Source organism: Blennius ocellaris, assembly GCF_963422515.1.
Source record: "Blennius ocellaris genome assembly, chromosome: 18".
NCBI lineage: Eukaryota > Metazoa > Chordata > Actinopteri > Blenniiformes > Blenniidae > Blennius > Blennius ocellaris.
The window spans coordinates 18,273,242-18,287,609 of NC_137667.1; positions in this window are offsets into that span (position 1 = coordinate 18,273,242).

Genomic DNA, 14,368 nt, shown 5'->3' on the forward strand with positions numbered 1-14,368 from the left:
GTTCAGGTCTTTAATTGATCAGTGAAATGTGGATTCGCTACTCATACTTTTGAAACATTAACTATTTTGTGATGAGATGAAGTGGAATCCATCCAGAGAAGAGACACGAGAGGAGGTGCAGCTTCAGGGTGTGAGGTAAACTTTTAAAAAACACATTATTGATTACAATAGATCCACAAAGGAGAACAGGTGAGGACTGGTGTCAAGTAGATTTTTTTTAAAGATGCATTTTCAGTAATTATTTCATTATTTCACAGCGCTGTAAAGGTTTGGGTTATGGTTTGATGAGGTGATCAGCAGCAATACTCCACCAGAGTCTACAAAGAGGGAAATGTTTCACTGTACAGGTGAAGTTATGCTGTAAACAGAGTTAACATTGGATGAGCCCGTATACATCAGTTATAAAAAGTACTTTATTCTGTAGGGAGGGACAGGAGCAGAGCAACAGGTGGGAGTGAGTAACATATAACAAACAAAAAAATGAATTTCTCGCTCTTAGTAAGTTCAAGCTTATTGGACTTTACTGGACAAAAAGTCAATTTGTGAGCAGTTTATGGCTGCAAATGACAGGAGGGAGAAAAATGTAGCCTCTTTGGCTCCGGCCAGAGTTTGTTGACCTTTTGTTTGTCGGTTCATTTTTGACACTGAAGAAATCCTCTGACATGCAGATTATTTACTACAAGGCTGTAAAGAGCCAGAGTACAGTAACTAGTGTCAGTGAGGCACTAAGCTCTGCTATTAGGATCACTTTGATTCATTTTGGCCAGACTTTGGCACTGAACCATATGAGTTGTTGGAAAAGAACAAGTCTTGTTCATTAGACTTTATTTTTCTGGCCAAATTTGCTGTATTGATTTTCAAACTGAGTAGGTCTATTTTACTATCTATTGTTGTTTTATTAACTTAAGGTTTTAGTAAGAGGCACAACATTAAGAAATATAGTTGTATAATATTAAAACGGAACATTTTTGCATTTTAATCTGAAATTAAAAAGTGAATAATTTTTTCCAATAAAACATATTAAACTTGTGTGTGTTACTAAATTTAACTTTGTGCTTTTTTTGGCATTTCTCCTTAAACTATTTACGAACCTGTCAGGTTTCCAATGTGTGTCCCTCCCCTAATGTTAAACTCATTCCTACGCCCTTGCTGTTGAATATAAGAAAACTACACTTAATTGGGATTATTTAGAGACTAAGTGTTTAAAAAATAACCCAATTGATTGATGGAGAAAGAGCCCGGTTACTTGGAAGACGAAATCTGGAGACACAAAGACATTATTAATGTCTACTCATTTCACTGTTTACTTAATATCATGCTCATTTAGTTGTTTCGTTGTTTTTCTATCTATCAATGTAACACAAACAGTCTTCCGAATCTGTCATCGCTTGCATATTTCTGATTTTACTGGAACTTAAGTCAGCTTGTTGCTGGAGGTTTTTCACTGTTTACTGGCGTCGGCAACATACAAACAACTAATCTCTCCGGTCTGATCAGGCTTACGCATCAAAATCTCAAAGAGGCTAAAGTGGAGGGTGGAAGGTTTCCGAAAACCAATCTATTATCTTCAATTGTTCCCAATTACAAATTAATCTCTTGATGGGATAATCATTTCAGGCAATTTCACTGATGTCCTCGTTTCACTCTGCACTCGGCGGTAATCTGCAGCAGAGGCGATTGAAAGCAAATTCAATTTCAGCTTCTTCTTTTTTTTGATTCTGAGCTTCCTTCCTCTTGCAGTCGCGTTGGTGTTTGAAGAGCAGGGTCTCACGCGCCGATCAGATCTGGCTTCAAACTCGGGATTTTCACAGCTGTACGAGGCTACGAGTCGAATTCCCCAGACTGTACGGAAAAAGCAACACCGGTCACAACGTCCAGCGAGCCAAAATATTTTCTGCCTCGCTGCTTCCGCCTGCTGCCTGCTGGCACGGCTACAGAGCACAGAGCGGACGTGTTGGGCTGCTCCCAGTTTAAATGCATGAAAAACAGAGGGAATGTGGATTCGCTGCAGTTTACGGTGTGCTGCCTGCCATCGGCATATGGGTGACATGCGCTGGTTGACGTGTTGCTGAGTTTCACGCCTACACGCAGAGGCACTAATGGAATTTCTTACTTTTTTAGGGCCGGTGGCTTCCCGAGTTAATGGCTCACATCTTTGTACCGAATCAAGCATCACACGTCCGAGATCGCAATTAGACAGCGAGCAAATGAGTCTTCTGTATTCCACAACTTGTCAGCAAGCAATTTTTCTGCAAACAATTTGAGATGAGCTTTTTTTGGACGTTGTTTCCAACGCGCATGAGGGAGTACTTCCAGATCCAGACGTTGTCGCGTCAAGTCAAAAGATTTCTGGCTCCGGCCGCAGTTGAATAATATTTCCGTTGAGCATCCCCTCATGTGTGAACCAGAGAAACTCAACCCATGTAGGTCTGATACTCGCTCTGCCACCTTGTATTACAGTGTCAATATATGCATTTATTCATTGGAGTTGGGTAATTGTATGAGGAGGAATCCATCATAGTGTCAGTTAGGACAATATGTCCTTTCCCGGTCCATTTATTTCTAAATGCTGCTGCAGCGACTGGTAGGTTATATTTATATGTCGGAATTTCTGCGCGGCAGAGCTGCCTGAATGAAGACTTTAGGATTCTTTTGTGTCTGTTATGTGTCAGTTGTTTGCATATAAACTGGGATTAAAAATGCAGCCCACCTGGTGGCGTCCATCTATGTGTAAATGTTGTACTTGAGAGTCAAGATGCTATATTTAATGGATGCAAGGTGATTTCGTCACCATGGCAACTCAATGCAACTTACACCATAGGTTTGGTCCGTTTTCACACCGGTGGACACACGATCGGGTCAAAGAGGAAATAAATACACACAAAGAGAAGGGCTTGACAGCAACACAGGGCTTCTTTACAGAGTAGAGCTCAAGAGTTTGATGACCACAGGAATGGAAGCTCACGTGAAGCACTCTGATGGTATTCCACCACGTTCATCCCGTGAGGACCTGGCGACCTTTACACAGCGTGAACCGCCTTCACCCACATTCAGCTGCGATCGGCCGCAGGTCCCGGAATACGGTCTGGGAGTCACCACACTCTGGAGGCAAACGTTGTTCTTATTGTCCATCCACTGAGCGCGTGCAGAAGAACTCTTTACTGTGGACAATGGTGAAGATGTTGCATTTCCAGTAGCTTCGAGCCCCGTTGTCTTGTAAACAGACTCCCAAACGCAACAAGAGTTCAGTGTTTTCACATGACAGTGTTGTGGCGTCGACACGGCCACGGTATTATTACTTGCTCTCAGGCAGTAAAACAGCGGCTGGCAGGAAAGACTTCCTTTACTCCCGACTTTGTGCTCTTTGTGAAAACCTCTAATCAATGCTGTGGTTGCCTGTTATCATTCATGGTGGCATTTATTTTTTTTTTCCGAGCCTTCGGTCTGTTTGGAATCCAGAGTCTGTTGAAGTGCATACCAACTCAGTGGAAATGTTTGCGATCGATGATAAACTGCCGCCTCAGATGTTTCCCGGATGACTCCGTCCACGCGTTGTTTATTTTTCCTTTTGAGGGCATTTTGATTTCGTGTCATTAACAATGTCAGATTCTATTTATCTTTTTCCATAAACTAGAGAATTGTGTAGGCTGCAAGATGCTCAGGTTTGATTTTCAGCTTGGGGGGGCTCTTTCCTGTGTGGAGGTTTTCCAGTTCTTCACATCTCCCCAAAAAAATGCATTCAGGATAATTACTGTCTGTAAAACAAGCATTGGTATGAATGTGTGGGTGATTGTTAATCCTGTGATGGACTGTCCAGTCCACCTGCCGTCACTCCCTGGTACATAAAGTGGCAGATGAAAGAGTTGTCCCGTTCATGTTTACTGTACTTGTAAAAGGTAGTTTTCATGCGCTTTTGGGAGCCGAGGCGATCGGACAGAGGAAAGTCACCAAATACCAAGGCACACACACTGTGGGTTTTGCTGTTGTTGTGGGATTTGTCCACAGTACAGATAATACAGAATGACTTTCTTGTAATCGATTTGGATTTACCCAAGCTGAAATCATTAATCTCAGTTTGTGTTGTATTGATTTTGGACGGGTCATGGGATTTACGGACCTGTGAAGAAGACGATAATGTCCTTCGTGGTCTTTTGGAGGTGGCCTGATAATCTGACTGGACGGCTCTTTTGGTTCCTCCCTATTAACTCGGCCTGGATTTTAAGTCTTGCCGGCCAGTTTGTCTGGGAAGCAGCGCACTTTTCATTTATTTTACTCAGACCAATTAGAGATAGCAGACATTTTTATTGTTTGCTTTAAATTCTCTGAAGACATTAGACTTCTGAATGTATGCCGCATTGAAAGAAGAAAACACTCTTTGCGGGACTGTCATGAAAGTTCTTTCTAATGTCTTGCAATCAACACAACACTCATTGATGATAAGAGAGAGCAGGGACAGCTGTTATATTTTAGACATTTATCATTTCCTCACACTGATTTTTATGTCAAAGCCTTCAAAGGCTTTATACAGACTACCGCTACTATACGTGCCTGCCAATAAATGTTCTTGTGAAGCTTTGATCACGACAACAGAAAATGCTTGGTTCAGTCCCGAACACAAGGAATGTGTTTACAAAGGTGTTTATGTAAAAGCCTTGAGGGTCAAATCTAACATAGTCAAATCTATAAAGGTCAAGTCAAATCTTGTTGATAATCTTGAATAAATATTTGATATTTAAATATTTTCAAAATCTTTCCATTGGATTCACTGTGCCTGTTGTGAACGCAGACTAAAATGATGTGTACAAGCTTCAGCAGCAAGATCAATGGGTGAAAGCCGTGGTTGGTACTTATCTGAACAGAGGACACATACGTATGGTGTTCATCCATTATGCAAACTGAACAGTAATTGAGATTGTTTTGATGGCGAATTCAGACTTTTGTTACGAGAACTAACTCGCGCTCTATTTTTTATTAACTAATCCAGTATTAACTTGGTATTAAACAAGATAAACTAATATATTCCTCTATTTGTCACATAATAGGGAAATGTGCCTTGTTGCAGCAGCGAGCGTACAGTAATAAGAGTAGCTTATTTAGTAGCAATGGAACAATAAGAAGTATGAAAAACTAACAGTAGCAATAATATATAAACAAGATAATAACTAACATTATAGTTATATAGAACTTACAGATTCATTAAGCACAATGAATCATCATGCTGGTTGTTATAACTAATGCAATGTTAGTTTTGTGACAACTAACCCAGACACTAGTTGTTGAAATTAACCCCGGATTTAGTTCACAAAAACCCGTAGAGACCTTGTATAGTAACAATTTAATGTCACGTTTACACAACGTTTCAAATGAAAATGCATTGAGGTTTTTTTTTTTTGCTTTTACACGGAAACATTTTGAAAGCGATGTCTGTTTACACTGAAATGGCAGAAACTCTCAAATTGATGAAGTGAGCGTGCCAGGCCATGAGTTGGCGCTGTTGGTTGTTTTTATAATGAAACCACATACATATGCGGAGAGAACAATACGTTTTATGTATTAACAATGGCAAATACATGGATTTTCGTATGTACAGAGGGCCAGTTTGGATTACTCTGAACCCAAATGCAATAAGAAATTCTGCATTTTCACTTGAAAATGTTATTGTGTAAACCGGGCCAAAACAGTTACCTTTGCAAACTTTTGTGCCAAGTCTTAATTTATCACCATGATGGTATTACTGAGATTTTGCATAAAATAAATACATGTTTACCCATGAAAGTCAGTTCTTTCTCGTGTTGGAGTGAGAGTTTGTGCTCAGTAGGGCTGCCACGATTAGTCGACTCGTCACGATCATGTCGACTATTAAAATCGTCGACAACTAATTTCATAGTCGCCGCCTTTTATTTATTTATTTTTTTCATCTTCGTTTTTGTCTCAAACTACAGCGGCACCTTCCACTGCTACGTCTGCCCTTCTGTGCTTGACACACATGCGCAGTAGTGGTAATCGGGTTAAGTTATACCGGACGGGCTCAGGTATCGTGGCTACCCGGCGGCGATGGCGCCCAAAAGTGTGGCAGCATTTCAAGAAAATAAAGAGAAAAGCGTGCAGTACAATATCTGCAAGACAGAACTTTCCTTCCACGGCAGCACAACTGTGACACACGAGCACCTGAAAAAGAAGCACGTTGTGGCTTATGACAACGACGAAGAGGGACCGTCGTCTCGGCAAGCTAACTCGCTAGTTAGCTGCTAATATTAGCGTAAACAGAGAGCTAACTTACCACTTACTCATATAGTTGTAAACGTTAACATTAGCGATGACGATTTGATTCATTAGCCGCCCTGAGAACACATATTTCATGCTTTTTCTGTCACGCTACAGTAGCGATGTGTTTGAGTAGGAACTGTGGAAACACTAATGTTTGCTAACGTTACGTTTCAGTGCTAAAAAAGTACGACCAGCCGCGCCTCCCTGCAACGGTGGATTTTCTCTGTCACTGAGTCACCGAGACCAAAACTTGAATAATTCCTTAGTCACAGGTGTCTCCCTTATTGTTGCTATGTTTGATGCCAAAGACAAATTAAGGAAAGAAAAAAAAACCTAAACAATAAACCTGTAGTATTTATTTTTGTGTTGTTCAGGCAAGTGCCTTTGCCTTATTTTACTCAGCTGTTTGCACTTTATTCTCCACAGTTAAACAAGTGTTTGTTGCTGCAAGCATGTTTCATTAAAGGTTTAATGAACTATCATCTTATTTGTCTTTATTTTTATTTGGCATATTCCTTAAACACTTCAAGCTGAAAACTAACGATGGTTATATAAGAGCAGCTTCATGCTGGTGCGATAAGGTGCATGTTTTACATTCAATTTACGTACGGTAGGTTTGTCGACTCATCGGAAAAATAATCGGCGATTAGTTGACTATCAAAATAATCGTTTGTGGCAGCCCGAGTGTTAAGCATGATGAAATTAGCATCCTTAAAGTAGCACAATACCAAAAAGTATTTAATAAAAACAAAAAGCGTCTGCAGTGAGCGTGCACCTTCTATAATCAGAGTGTGTTATCCCTCAGCCTCAGTGATTTTTTTTGTCAGGTGTCATGAAAATTACCTCGAGGCATTCGGACAAATAGCACGGCAGTACGGAGAACACAAAAAAAACTTCACGGCTGTAAAATGTCAAGATTGATCACCAAAGTATTAAAAGCATTGATCGCTGTCAGCAGACTCGTCAGCACACCGGACCACGCTTTGCATCACATATTTGTTGGACTGTCGTTGGAAACCTCGGGTTGGTGGATGGAAGGCTGTGCCGTCTCCCCCTCTCTGCAGTCAGGAACAAATTAGAACCGGGCCTGAGACTTCTAAAAGTTCTGAATTGTTCACTCTGGGACGTTTCATAACCTTTCAAAGACTTGCCTCCTTTCACTCGAGTGAAGAAGTTGAGTCAACACAACCAACTCATGAAGCTGTTGTGTTGGAGTTGTTTAGAAAGCTACGAGTTAAGTGCTTTCACTTTTTTTTGTCCCTCCTGTTTGTGATTTTCATAAAAAAAAAAATAATAATTTTACAGCACGATTCACTACAGCTAGCTTGCTCTTTGCGCCAGATTTTGACCTTGAGGCTATAAATCACGCTGCGACAGCCTCGGAAGGCGAAACACATTCTGCCTCTCCTTTGTCATCGCCGGGACTGATTTAGATTTATTTAATTTTTATTTTTGCCGGTGCGCCTATTTCCTTTTGTTCCAAATGAGCAGCAGAAGAAACTTGCGGGTTCATTAATGACAACAATATGTGATGTTTCTTGTGAGTGCGAGGCGTCTGGAGGCCCAGGAGGAGCAGAGCGTTGGTGTGCGGAGGAGTTCCTTTGTGCCCGCTTTAAAAATAAACGGGAAAACATGGCACGCATAAGAGGAGGGATCCTTATCTGCCATAAATCCATTCATTAATGTTCCTCCGAACAAAGAAGTAATCGATTATGGCTGCGATGAACTCCATTTATCAAGAAAATAAAGAGTTCCGCTTACCCTTGCCCCAGGCTTAAAGAACGGACTATCAACATCATTGAATATGCATTCGGCAAATTATCTCTGATATAATGAGAGAACAGAGGAGTGTTTGTTTTAGGGAACATTATCAATACGGCTTAAAGATTGAACTCTTCCTCCTGGCTTCTCGAGGTTCTGTTTTTTTCTTTATGGGAAAGCAGCAAGAACACTCTGGCATTGTGTTTGTGTGTGAATAGAAAAAAATTAATGCAGTGAAATGCCTCCGGGTGTGTGTGTGTGTGTGTGTGTGTGTGTGGGGGGGGGTCTTTACTGCAGCCAGAATTGGACTTATTGGTAATTCAATCAGCGGGGAAACGATTCGGATGTGAAAAGTATATATTTGAGCGCTCACAGGCAATATGTCTATAAATGAACGGTGGTGCTGGCCACCATGTAGAACAACACAAGGAAATAAGTCTCGGCTCAGGCCATTTTTATTCAGGCCGCTACACACACGCCGTGTGATTTTTCAGCCGTTGCAGACGAGAAGTAGCAATCATGGGAGAATGTGTTCCAGAATCTTTGGTCTTACGTCCTGCTGTGAAACCGCCAAGTGACCTGTTTGTTACGTTTGCATGAAGTGTGTTTTGTTGGGAAATTAATAAAATTTGAACCCCGAATGCTAACATACAATGCTAGTTGATGCTAACAAGCGCTTAATTCAAGCTTTGCACACTTTGCATCCCAAGTTGGCCTTTCTTTGTCCATATTCTCCTCCTACATACATCAGGACGTGTTATTCCTGCGCAATCACATATCATTGCTCAAACATGTACAATTGCACAACCATGTCTTCGTAGTTGGCAGTTCATGGTGCAGTCTGCACACTGTGTGAACTTATAAGATTGTAGGAGCCTTGAGGCGAACCTGGCCAGCTATGCTAATGACATCTAGATAATTTCACCTGAGCATTAAAGTGCAGGGATGTCAAACAGGCGCTCCCTGCAGCCCGATTTCATTTGTGCGATTTCTATGTGAAAATCCTTTTTGCAAAATCAGTGTTTTAGACAGGGCCTAAGAGAAGCTGTCCCCATTCCACTCTGACAGACCAAAACATTAGTGAAGCCAAGCAAACTGCATGTAAGAACAAGAGCCATGAAATAAGAACCTTCCTCGAGTTTCTCTCTCTGTCGTATTTCTGTTTACCTTGATTCGTCACTCTCTTGTACAATCCAAATATGTATATACTTCATACAGAAGAGTGGTTTACAGTAAATACATCATTAAATGAGAAAATTCGATACTCGTTAAAGCTAAATTGAATGTTACACCTCCAGTTTTTTGTGCTTCCCGCAGCAGCGATTTGTACCAAGAAAGGTTTGTGTCTGAAGTAAGTCGGAGAAGTGACAGTAGGTTGCGTCTGTAGGGGGCTGATGGATGACAGATTTAATAGCACGGCCTAAACCGTCCACTAATTTAGATTTAGATTGCTCTATCAAATTAATCGCATCACAAGGGATTTTTTTTTTTTTTTTTTTTTTTTTTTACAATTTAGCGCCGGGACTTACAGAAAAATTCGCTGTAATTGGCAAATCACCGTCACGTCCCCGCTGGGTTTCCATCACACGTTCATACTGGAGGGTGTTAAATTGCATTTTAGTGGAATTAAGTAGGTGTTAAAAGCTGATACCCTTTAAATCTGTCATTAATCCCTGCAGCTCTGAGCTGTCAGAGGCTGTTTATGCCAAAGAGGTTATGATCAATACCTTTTTAGCCACTGCATTTATTATTATTATTGAATGTGTTTTACATCTGTTCATAATATTCATAATGCATCACACAGTTGATTGATGTGCTCATTGGACAAAACAAGGGAAAGGAGATCAAACTGATCGATAACAGTAATTAAAGGTTTAATTAATGCTAAATTTTAAAGTTAAGTGAGATCACAATTAAATAAATTAGGCAAGCACCACCAGCACATATCTAGAAGACGAGTATGAATACTAACTTGTAGCTCCTTATCAATACCCAGTACTAATAAGAGTACTTATTAAATGCTATTACAGTTGTTTCCAAAATGGTTGATTTTAATCTGATTCTTTCAGATTTAAGCTGCACGTAAATGTTGACTGCATCGTTTTCTTGACCTTGGCATTGAAACACAGCTGATAAATGAATAATTGACTGAGATTTTAGCGATATCTATATGACTTTTTATCAATGGTTTATTAAACGTGGCTCTGCCACATATTTTTAGTATGCTGACCCAATACTGGTATCGGTATCTATGCATTCTTTCAAATTATATTTATATAATTTACTGTTCTTGATGACTTCGTCAATAATGGTCTGAGTGTTCGCCGAACCGCATGGTTGCAGTCGTTGAGATATTAAGTCGACAATATATTAAATTTGGATCTCACAGCACCGTGACTACATTCACTGACTTTATGTAATCCATTTCTGTGTTTCAAACTAAGTATTTATTCCATTTTCGCATTACTTTCTGCCCGTGGCAAAACTTTTGTCTTGCCAAAATTTGACCTTTCTGTTTTCATTAAATGATAAAAAAAAAAAAAAAATGAACTGAAACAAATGCATTTTAGTACATTGAACATAATTTGGGAGTGTTTCAGCTTTCATATGAGCCATTTCAGAAACCAAGTGATTCATTTAAAAATCAAGGTATTAGTTGTTGCTACAAAATGGATAAGCGGCAACACTTTTGTCAGGGACTATATATATATATATATATATATATATACATATATTTATATTCTAAAAAGAATTAACCGAAAACATGTAGAAAATTCAAAAACCAAAGAAAGACCAAGGAAAGTTCAAACTAAAATGAAAAAGCATGTAAGAAACTCCTGAAATGGAAAGTAAATAATCAAGGTCTGCGGCTTATTTTTTTTTTCCGTGTTTTTCCACTCACATTGTATTTTGTGTCTTTTCATTTTGAAAAGATTTGTGAAGCAAACCTCTGGCTCATGTTCAATTCAAGCTCAGTTCCAGAGGAAGTTCTGAAACTCTGCGTGTGTGTGTGTGTGTGTGTGTGTGTGTGTGTGTGTGTGTGTGTGTGTGTGTGTGTGTGTGTGTGTGTGTGTGTGTGTGTGTGTGTGTGTGTGTGTGTGTGTGTGTGTGTGTGTGTGTGTGTGTGTGCACCCCAGCTGCAGGCTGCCAAGAGCCTGAAGAGGTGCTTGACGGTGCTGGGGAGCAGCAGCACGTTGAAGTCTCTTCTCATTCGTCACATCATGTCCGAGCTCCGAGCGCTGACCGATCAGCTGTGGCAGGTCATCCAGGTAACCCCCCCTCCCCCCCCCACCCCCCACCCCTCCTCTCCACACACCTGCCCCTCTGGAGCCGCTCCTCATCCCATGATTTCATCACCGTGCCACCGGTTCATTGTGAATTCCTGTTGTCTGTTCGTCACATCCAGCATGGCCCTCTTATTTCCAAGTCTCGATCCTACTCTTTTTTTTTTTTTTTTCTAGCACCTGTTTCTTTCTAATGAAACCCTGGTCTTGTTTCAGGTGACAACAAAAAAAAAAAACTTTGGTCACGTTCTGGGAGTCCTTTTACACAATGACAGTGCTCGGAGTCAATGAAAACAAAACACAGCTTTTTGGTAACGGCGCCCTGGCTTCCATGGAGACAGAGTCTCCATGGAAACGGGGAGAAAATACAACTTTTCAGAAACTTTTCTGAAATGAAAATGCAAAAACACTTGAAACGTTGTTATAAAATAGGGCCTTAGAGTTGGTGGATGAGTGGATGTGGGTTAACCCACATGATACAGTTGTTTCTTGCCATGAGACGAGAGCGCTCCCCACCACATCACTACACACCAATTTCATTTATCAACCATCGCAAATGACACGTTTTGGCTGCAATTTACTATTAAACCCGTTTCATTCCTGGTTGACGCCACCTTGATATCGTGAGTCCGTCCTTCTCTTTCTCTTTTACTACATTTTTTTTTAATGTCACCTCCGCGCTCTCTGGCAGCCGGCCTTTGTGCGACACTCGAGGTGCAAACAGTTTGCTTCCATCGACTCGTCGCCGCGGTCACTTTGTGAAACCGCCTCGATCAATGGCGCGTCCCGCCGGCCTTCCCGTCCGCGCCGCATTCAAACGTCCCCGCGTCGCTGCGGTCAGAGCCCGAGTCACGGGCCGGGCCGGAGCGCCGAGCCACCCGGGGTCCTCGGAAATGGAAATGCCTTTAAAAAGCTACAGGAAGCAGACGACTTCCACCCACCCCCGGTTCATACCCTCCTGCAGAGTCCCCCCTCCCACCCAGTTGGGGTCGGTCACGCTCGCTTGTTCCCGTTTTTTCCTCCTCCTCCTCCTCCTCCTCCTCCTCCTCTTCAAGAGAGAGCAGCTTGACTCAGGCGATGCCGGAGAAAGAATTTCTATCAGCGTCGCATTTTTAGAGCTTCAACTTCGGGACAAAAGCCGAAGCGGCTGCACAATGAAGACGTGGACAATGAAGACGTGGACAATGAAGACGTGGACAATGAAGACGTGCACAATGAAGACGTGGACAATGAAGACGTGGACAATGAAGACGTGGACAATGAAGACGTGGACAATGAAGACCAGCCTTGAGCTGCAGAGGAGCCTTTGTCTTCAACGCAGCAGCAACAAGCAAGACGCTGAAGGAGTCCGTGCTTCGTAGGCTACGCCGGAAAAAAACTGGTTTAAAGCCACAAAGATGCTAAATCACTTTCTCACACATTCATTTGAATTCAGTAAGTCAGGCGGAAACTACGTAACCTGCTTCATCTCTACTGGAATATGGCGTCCCACTGGTTTAGTTGCGCACGTTAGCATACGTTCTAGTTTTTTTTTGTTTTCCCAAGGTGCTCCACAGTTTGACTCGTGCATAGTATACATACAACATACACCAATACTGCTGCGTTTTCATGACTGTGTGGTTTTCAACAGTTTCATTTGCAGCTTTTCTCCACTTGAGCATTTCTCCGGAGGAAATACGGTAATTCTGCTGAATCCAGCGGCGTCCCACAGTGACGTCGGAGCACTCTTCACTCTGCGTGCTAATCCTTCTGCCTTTCACCTTGTATATAGTCTCACAAAGTATCAATTGAATGAATCACTGTGAATTCACAGTGTCTATGTAAAATTTCAGTTGCACTTTTTTCAATGGATTTGGCATCCCCTCACGCTCGACTGCATACTTTTTTAGCGGATTGATTAGATTCCAGCAATAATATATTATTCTATGGTGTCTTGCAGTTGCAGTTGCACATTTGCTGGGTGAATCCTGCCTCATGTCTCCAGTACTGGGGTCCCCAAGCTTTCATGCGGACGGTTTGACTGCAATAACACATTTGCTCAGTTTGCCTTTACTTATATACTGTCATTAATGATGCTCATCTATCTGAAGACACTGATCACATTGATGATTTCTCATAACCAGTTGAGAAGCAGATACTATCAATATTCAACATTTTATTTATATTAATCTCAGCAACATTTCATATTTGTTTTCATTGTTTTTACTGAGATTAAATCCCTTTTTCACGTTCTAGTGAAAAAAGAGATTTTGTTCTATGAAAAACAACGAAAACGACAGGAAAAAAATGTCCCCTTTTACGAGCCCAGGTGTCAGCAGCCTTCAACATTTGGACCCGTTTCCTACTGAACAGAAACTCTGGAGCCGCAAAAAAACCTCTCTGGACAATAAAATGAAGAGAACAAGGCAGATATTGATTTTTAACCTCTATGCTGCGGCAAAATAGGAAGGAATGGCGGAATGAAAATAGAAAGAATAAAGAAAATCGGATAGATAATAAAAAGAATAATGAAAATCGTGTCACTCAGTTCAATAAAAAAAAAAAAAAGTGAGGTGGCGGAGGCTCCTTCCCGACACAGAAACTTCTGATCCACTGGGAATTGACCAGCACTCTCTCCGTTTTACCAGTTTGTGCACCGTTGGTGTCTGCTGGTGCTACGATATTATTCAATGGGCGCATATATATGTAAGGTTTTTAGAACCATGAGTATGTGGCTTCAGTGTCATTCACTTGCCGTGTCGATCCTGATTATTTAAAGTCAAGGGAATAACTGACTTCGTTGGCGTCTTTCCTCCATCGATCGCCGTTCTTCCTTCATGTACTATAAATATATTTTTATTTACTTTATTTTTTAAGGTATTGTCATTTTAAAATCTATGTAAATGCAAGTGCGATTCAAAATAAGAGCAACAGTAAAACATTTAATTTTAGACGCAGCTCATTTGTGAGTTGTGCTATTTTTAGAACAAGCTTGCGGGCGACTCCTGTGGTCCTTGGGGGTGACCTGGTGACCCCTGCTCTAGTATATGGTTTACTATAGTTCTAATTGTTCACTT